Source organism: Monopterus albus, unplaced genomic scaffold, assembly GCF_001952655.1.
Source record: "Monopterus albus unplaced genomic scaffold, M_albus_1.0 scaffold341.1, whole genome shotgun sequence".
Taxonomy (NCBI): domain Eukaryota; kingdom Metazoa; phylum Chordata; class Actinopteri; order Synbranchiformes; family Synbranchidae; genus Monopterus; species Monopterus albus.
This window is the reverse complement of record NW_018128221.1, coordinates 517,108-525,728: the sequence shown is the minus strand read 5'-3', so window position 1 is coordinate 525,728 and position 8,621 is coordinate 517,108.

The following is an 8,621-nucleotide window of genomic DNA, read 5'->3' as shown; positions in this document are numbered from 1 at the left end:
TGTCTGCAGCTGTAAAATAGCTCCAAATAGTGCTCCGCTTTTTCTCTGCCATCATGCAGCCACACAACCACTATAGTGTAACAGGGGTTGTGTACTCAATGTAGAAAAGAGAAACTGATACACAAGTATCGATCGATAGCGATACTAAGGTTGGTATCGATACTTTAGATCAATCCGCCCACCACTATTAGTGACAGGAAAGTAAAGGTGAGCAGGTAACTGTCCACTCCCCCATTATGACCAACTTGGTTTATAGCAACAAAGGGACAAATAAATTACACACAAAATGACACATTAAAAATCCAACACCCTTTTTTTTCATTTCATCTTAAAAATCTTGAAAGTGTGTTAGGTGTGGAATGTAGAGCGAGCCATGCTGCTGAGGGTCTTTGAGGAGGAGCATGAAGAGCAGGTCAACCACTCAGTTTACCAACATGACACGGTGCCTCCTGCTGGTCACCTGCTCCAATGACAAATATCTGAGCGTCAAGGTGTCAAGAGTACAGACATATGGTGACTTTTTTGTGGTGTGACTCCTTCTATCCATGTATAGTATGTGTTTTCATCATACAGTGTCTAAATGTTTAAAATATCTTATACATACAATAGCAAGAAAATTAAGTTATATTAATTGTGTTACAATGAGCAACAGTTGAATTTCTAATGTTTTCATTCTTTCATTATTTCTGTCTCATTCTCATTGTATTTCTCTGTATCTGTAGATGTGAAACCCCAACAAGCCGTCTTCCCAGAACACCCTGTTTGGCCACTTTGAGCCAGTCAACCACTGCTGCTTCTCCCCTGAAGACAACTATGAGTCAACGTCCTCCAATGATGGCACCATAAAGGTGAGTGCCATTAAATTAAGTAAAGAATCCTTTCCTAAGACAACTGACCATAAACAGTGTGACATAATGCACTGTGACATATTTATTGCAATTTGTAATAACGCTGTAACTTCACTGGTTTAGATCTAGTTTTAAGGATCGCCACGCTTCGTACAGATGTCTCCAGAAAGTTTTATTTTTCTCTCTCTGTGTTCCCTCAGACACCCTGAAAACTACAGACAAAGTGACAATAAAGATTCTTAAATCTATACAAATAGAGGCACATGAACAACATTAAGCACAAATACAACATATACACATTTTACCGTTTGCGCCTCTAGAACCATGTGCAGAATAATAACTTTGGGGCTGTATGTCTCTTCTCTGTGTCCATGTTGACTCTGTCCCATAATGCCACATTGGCGCCCCTCACTCAACTCCAGTCGCATGGTTGACACATACTGCCCTTCAAAATAAACCTCTTTACCAACAATAGTGCTCTTTTAACCAAACCTGGTTTTAAAGTAATACATTTCTCAGATCCCTTCATCTCTGTTAACACTTGACATTTTATTTATGACATTTCAACCAATTCCTCAATAGTAATAATAACTCCTTATTAATAACAAACATAAACCCACATCTCAAATGAAACCTGTCGTTTGGACAGTTACAAAGCAATACAATGTAACAAATGTTAAGTACAGCAAATATGGTCGGTGCCAGTAAGAAAATCTACTACTCTATATTGGTGGCAATGCTAATTATAAAAGACACCTTTTCTGTTTGCTTTGTTGGATTGAGAACATATTTTATGTTATAAGATGATTTATACTTAAAATTGTCCAAACTATTTTATAAACTCAAATGTCTCAAATGGTGCAGGTATAGCTCAGCAGGGCAGAAAAGCAAATGTAAATAAAAGCTGCAGCACCTAATTTTTCTCTAATTTACCCGAGACGAATGTGTGCTTGGCAAAAATAAATGTGATCATGTCTGTTGTTACTAATAAAGTAGGATGATGGCACCTCTAGAAGGAACATCAGGAACCTTTGGGAATCCTGTAGAAAAAATACTTTGCATTTTTAAACATCATATAGGTTTGTGTTCACAGATGCTTTCAAACTACAGTACTTTTAGAATTTATTCTGTACTGACATGCTCCTACTGTGTTTTGTGTGTTGCCGTGTGTGTATGTATGTGTGTGTGCAGCTATTTCAAGTATAATCTGCCAACGTGTGGAAGACAATCAATGTGAGGAACATGTTTGCAGAGAGCGATGAAGAGGTGCTTGTCAAGTGCAGCACCTGGACGGCAGACAGCAAACGCATCATTTGTGCTGCCAGGAATGCTGTTTTGGTGAGCATTGTGGAATGTAACGATTTGTGTGTAAGGATCATTTTTTATTGAGTAGAAACTCTTATTGTTTGTAGTTTGCTATGTGTGGGCAGTCCTAAATGTGAGATAAAGGGTGAAGATAGTTTGAATCTGTCTTGTCGTACATTTTTCAGCTGTACAGATAAAAATCCAACACAACAGGGTTCACTTATTCTCCCTAAACTTATTGTTGCATGTCATTTCATTGAAGGAGATGGAAGAGAGAGTCTGTCTGTTTGACAGATTGTCTTCCACTATCAAGAACATGTGTCCTGGTTGTAAATGTGCACAGCCCCTCCTCTTCTGAGCTTTCCACAGTCAGTCAGTCTTGTCCTGTAATTAGTTGATCCGTGTATTCTACATCTTCATTCATTTGGTTTCCAGAAAACAACCCAAACACTGCGGAGGTGTCTGAGCTTGTTTCTTTGGCTTTCATGAGAGGAGAAATCATCTGGTTTTAGCACACCACAATGTGTATATAAAATTACCAGAGATATATTTGAGGTCATGTAGATAGTGCCATTATTACACAGCTTGTCCAGCAGGGAGCACTGGCAGGTTTTCAGCTGTAAAATATCAAATTCAGTTCATGTCTAGGTCACATTTCTTATTTTCCATCATTTAACTTGTCCTTTTTGAAAAAGGTTTTGGTGTTCTATTTGTTTAAAACAAATATTGTTACAATTTTTTTCTCTCTCTCACAAACTGATATTAATGGCCTCAGATTTCTGTTCTTGGTAAGGTGTAATATACAGTAAATTTGTATTTATTGCCATTTTAGGTGGGTAAATCCAAATGTCTGTTTTTCAGGTGTTTGATGTGGACACATCAGACATGTTGTTGGAGATCAGGACCAGTCGTCTGAGCATGGTGCAATACTGCCACGCCTGTCCTACCAGTAATCTGCTGACTACTGCGTTCTCAGTCTATGCTGTGGAGGTACAACACGTACTCACTCACACAATCCCACTTTGTACTGAATGTCCATTTTTTTTTAAAATATGTATAAATATAAATAAAATATGTATAAAAGGTAGTACGTCCAATATAGATCATGTTTTATAGGATGTTTATCTTTTTATTCTTGTGTTGTTATATTTGAAAAATACAGTTATAATTCTTTTATGTAGAGAAAGTTTAGTTTGTTTTTAATGCATATTTTTTATCTTTCTCATTCACATTCTGCTTTTCTTGTGTATGAAGTGTGGCAATGATCAGGATGCACATCTTTTGCAGTAAAAATGTACCGGTATTTATTAAATGGTTTTAATGAATTTCTTCAAAGCAGCATTAAGGTTTCAAAGTTTCATTAAGTAACTTCGCCCTCTAATTTTCAACCGTTAAGGGTGAAGTGAGAGTCAAAACAAACTCAAGCAGCTTCCCCTCCTCTTCTCCCACTGTTCCTTGTTGCCCCTCTTGCCCTGTCTGTGAAACTAGGTCATACATGGTCAGACAGCCAGAAACCATTGTGGTAGGTAGTGCAGCAGTAATAATCAGCTCCAGAATAGAGCCTGTGGTATTCAGTGGCATTGCAGCGACACAATGTCAAATAAAGAGGTTTACATTCAATTAAATGAATATGTATGTCTAACATTGTTTGTTACAGATGTATCTGCAGTAACACAAGCAAATTATACAGAGGAATGTTTTTCCCAGTAATATTGATACAGTACTAACGTTCTGTCCACTATCACATCTCATTCAATGTTACATACCTGACACACATAACCATGAATTGTATGTGAAATGAGAAATTTCATGTTGCGCTTTGATAGTTGAACACACTCCCCACTTTTCTAGTTGTGTTGATGGCGTAAATTTTAACAACTTATCACTGAAATGCTACATGGACTGCAGTATTCTGTCCAACATAACCTGGACCAAAGCTGAGCAACAATTAGCAAAATTACTTCATTTGGTAATCCAGGAAAACACACTGGTTTCCACTAATTAGACAACACAACACTAACCCTGCAGTCAGCTGGAATGACTCCAAATTATAGCCAGAATAATTTAGTACAAAGGTACAAAATTGAAAAGCTAACATTAGCTTGCTAATGATGCCAGCATTACTTATAAGCCAGCTACAGTACTTACACACCCAGAAGGAAGAAAGCCACATCTGTGTCTTAGTAATGCACCTTTAAAATGTTTTCCAGCCATGCTGTTTTGGTGTCCCATTGAAGCGCTATATTGTATAAGACTGAAGGTGTCTGAAAATATTATACTTTTGTCTTATAAATGTACAGTAATCCATATGTGTGTCTTCCAGCTGTGGGACTTAGAAGCCAACTAGAGAAACGCATTTCAAGGACCAGTCTGGCTGCGCTGTCGCACACCTGCAGTAAATTAGCTGATCATCGTTTACATCATTGTGACGCCATTTCTCACTACTGCCAGAAGTTTTACAAACCAGTCAGTTGATTAATGGAGAAAATTATCAGCAGGTTGATCTGTAATGAAAATAATCAGTAGCTGCACTTGGATAAAATCTAGTTCCAAAGAGCTCTAGTAGTAAAACCTCTGCTTTTACATCAATGCATGAGTGCTAGGCTGTTCATTCAATGATACAGTATATTTGCATTCAATATCCCTTTTCCACTTTAATACTTTAATAACACTTAAATTTACTTAACATTTTCAGTGCAGACTACTTTTACAGTGTGATATTAGTACTTTTACTAAAGTAAAGGATGTGAATACTTCCTCTACACCTGGTGCTAACATTGCAAACAGGCTTTAGTTATATAACACGTTATAGTTACATGCTATTTTTTTAAATCACGTTTATAATTCTGTTTATTCTTTATGCTCAGTCCAGCTCAATCACCTAGCAAAGTCATTAGCTATTACAAAAAAGACCCTTTTGTTTTCATTCCTCTGAGAGTGGTTGTGGCTGATAATAATAATAATTGTGTAACATCATACACATAGTACTTTGACATTTTCTGAGACAGTTATTATACTGTTAAAATCTCATAGCTTTGCAACCCGACTCACTATTAAAACATACTACAAATACTCAGAGCTGTTACAGTATAATCACATTTTCTCTGTTTGATATTTGAATAAGTAAAAATGGTTTGAAATTAAAAAGCACCCTGTGGCATTTTGACCACTGGTAGCCAGTGTTTTCATGTCATACACAGAAGAACATGGATGACATGACACACATTCCAGTCACCAGGTGCACGTCTTTACCTCTTTGACAATTAGTAACATAGTAGTGCATCAACAAAGGCACAAAGAGGTGAAAATGCTGGAAATAGAAAAGTTTTTGAAAAATTAGCTTTGTTATGACTTAATGAGTAATGAGTTAGCAATGCATTCAACACTTTTGTCAAGTCTTAAGGATACACACAAGGCATTATGATTCAGAAGCCTGAAAATAAACACCAACTGTGTTTACAATAATCCACAGCCTACCTCTAATAAGATGCATGAGTACTTTTAGGCTCGCAGCCTTTACAGTCTGTCAGATCAATGCTGCTAAGTAACATTTGACTCACTGTAAGCTGTTTGAGATGCTGGACATGATGCTGTGGTGATGTGACTGGGACCACCCGTACAACACATGGTGTGTGTGAGGCTGCAGGCAGCTTAAAGTCTACTTACTTTGGAGTTTACAAGAAAGAAAGAAGCCAGACTGTTTATCAACTGGCTTGCCCAGGTTCATCCATATTTCATTGTGAGGCTGCAGAGTCAAACTGCCCAGCTGGTGATGAAACGGCAGAGACGGTCAGTGACTGAGGGGAAGAACTGTGAATGAAGAGGAGCGTGCCACTCATTAAAGGCACCGCAAGGCCGCTCGGCTGTTTTCACTTATTTCTGGGGATGGGTGAGGATTTTCTTGTAATTAAAGTAAACGTCACCAAACTCACTGCAATGAATAAAATCAAGTCTACAAACACCCTAACAAGTGCAACCATAACCAACGGAAAGTAAGGGCTGTGTCAGCCAAGCGAGGGCCTGAGAGGAGGCTTAATCAGTCAGATAAGTGGGAGATAACCTGCGTGGGCGTGCCATTAGTGCATTTTAACAATATTAGCAAAACGTCTGCAGTTGTGCTGCTCATGTTAAACAGAGTGAAATGATGCAAAATAAATAAACAGACAAGGCAATTCTTTCAAACACAGAAGTGTCCGTTGAATGGCAAGAAAATGCACTTTGCACATACTGTAAAAGCCAGTATAACACACACCCTGAGGGAAACAGGAGTGCTGGAGAACACTAGCATCTTACTCAGTCTGGTTTCTATCATTGGGCCCAGCACTATCAGTATTTATAACAGTCTGGACTGTTCTCAGCTCATTTCGGTGGACTGGCTGGTTTTCTCACTGCAGCAAAGTCATTCAGCATTAACGTGCACATTTGTACTGCTGACCAACTGAAAACCATCCTGACTTCTGGGTCAAACGTGTAGGAAACTATCATATTAATTACTTTGCACTTCAACTTTTAGTCGTGAGACAGGGAGACAGGAATGGATGGTACAAAAATAGGCGTTTAGATTAACTGTTAAATTAGAGTGCACGCGGCCGCTACGTCACCAAGCTTCTAGCATGACCTGTTCCGCCAGGATGTGTCAGTAAATGCACCTTTTCCGGCCTCCTTCCTGACGCCCAGTGGCTCCGGTTTGTTTCCCATTATTGGCATCTCTAACCTCACTCCTGTGTATCACATCACTGCTAATAATACACAAATCCACTGCAAACTGGAAGAAGTAAAACGATGACACATACAGAAGGAGAAACAGGGGAATCAGGTTCAGTCTGACAAAAATCATGTTTAATATCTTCTGAGATGAACAGCAGTGCATGCTGGGAACCATGAGAACCCTTGGGGTCTCCACATTATCACACCTCAGCAATCCTCAGCTAATCAAACAGCGAGTGTGTGCGTGTCAGTGCCTCTTTGTGTGTGTGCTTGTGATCTGATTAATGAAGTGATCGATACAAACAGAGCACCTGCTGACATAGAGAGGAAACATCTGGGATTAAAAGGATGTTTTTCAGGGTTTTCTAGTGAGTCAGCAAATGCAGCACCACACCTTGTGATGCCTTCAAATGTTCCGCTCCATCAAAACACTTTTTAAATTTGCAGTTTGCTTGTTGCTGGTTTGATCCGTCTCGCCTGAACTGATCACGGCGGTCATTGAACGCCCCAGCACTGTTTGAATACAACAATCTTTTCATGCATTTTTTACCATGTCTCTCTGGTCGGTATGTGACTCCAGATTGACCTCCGTGAGCCACTGGGGTCTCAACAAGTTCATTTTCACAGACGAGAACTGAAACCAATGGCTGCCTGCAGAGAAGAAATCAGTCTAGGAACTGGCAGTGCAGTATGTGTGGCATGTTTTGGACAAAGCTCAGCAGGATTTGTTAAGGATTTGTAGTCCATGTAATAAAATATGCACATGTAAAACCACCACAGTGACGCTTTAAGCACTTTTCTACTTTAGTTTTGTTGAATGCTAAATGCATTTTGTACTTGTGACATTGCTTTGACTCTGAGAATAAAGAGCTCCTTGCAGAAGTATTTTTCTCTCCTATTTCTTCCAGCTGCATCTATTTTTATCCTTTTCACATTGTGACAGTTTTTCTTTTCATAATGTATTAACTCTGAGGATACCTCTGGAAACCTGCCTGGCACCCAACAACACCTTTAATTCACTGTGTGCTTGCACACAAATACAAAACAGGCTGCAGGGTTTTTAACAGGCCTCTGCCCAAATTAGACTATGTATGCTTCTACCACATTAGCCTTGATGACCAGCCAGAAGAAATCACGCTGCTCAGGCGTTTCTCTGAGGCTTTCTTCCACCGAGCCGCCTCACGAAAATTGGGCTGAAGCAGAAAATTTGACTGTTAATTAGCCTCGTTAAGAAAATCTCAGAGGCAAAATCTAGAAATAAACATTCTTTGTTAGAGAGCGGTTGTTTTCCAACACAGAAAAAAGCATCAGATGCAAACGACGAGGGCTGTTTGAGAAAAATCACCAGGACAGCAACACGTCTACATCCACAGAATCGTACCTGCTACTGCTTTATGAGATTTGATGTGATGGACATTCTCAACAGTATTTGCATGAGGATTTACTAATCTGTACTATACCTACAACATCAACACAACACCTACTGGATAAAGTACAGCAAGCATGATCTTTACAGGACCAACAACCCACATACAAACCTGTGTCTGTGGCGTGAGTCATAAAGGTCATTACAGTTTGTGCGTTTACTTTTTGGGCTGATTAAAACCCATCAGCCAGGTTTAGCCGAGTTTTAACACGGATCTCTGGATGTCTTTTGTCCTGCACATCATCAAATTACTGCTTACCGGGAATTACACCTATTACAGTACATCTCTCAACAAACTATGGATGGACTTTGATTACATTTTCTGAAGATACTCA